Source organism: Buceros rhinoceros, unplaced genomic scaffold (assembly GCF_000710305.1).
Source record: "Buceros rhinoceros silvestris isolate BGI_N320 unplaced genomic scaffold, ASM71030v1 scaffold4155, whole genome shotgun sequence".
NCBI lineage: Eukaryota > Metazoa > Chordata > Aves > Bucerotiformes > Bucerotidae > Buceros > Buceros rhinoceros.
The window spans coordinates 83,852-84,062 of NW_010413336.1; positions in this window are offsets into that span (position 1 = coordinate 83,852).

Sequence of the window (211 nt, forward strand, 5' to 3'; positions counted from 1 at the left end):
AAGAGTGCTCTGAAAAGCAAAACAAATTATTACAAAAACAAACAAATTTTAAAAAGAAAAAAAAGAAGAAAAAAGAATCCATTGATAAAGCTAACTCTGACTTAACAATGGCAGAAGTTTACTATGTGCAGGTACTGTGAAATCATGCCCATCAGTGTTACAGCCATTTGGTTACAGCAGTTAAATGCCACGTTGGGCAAACTATGTCATA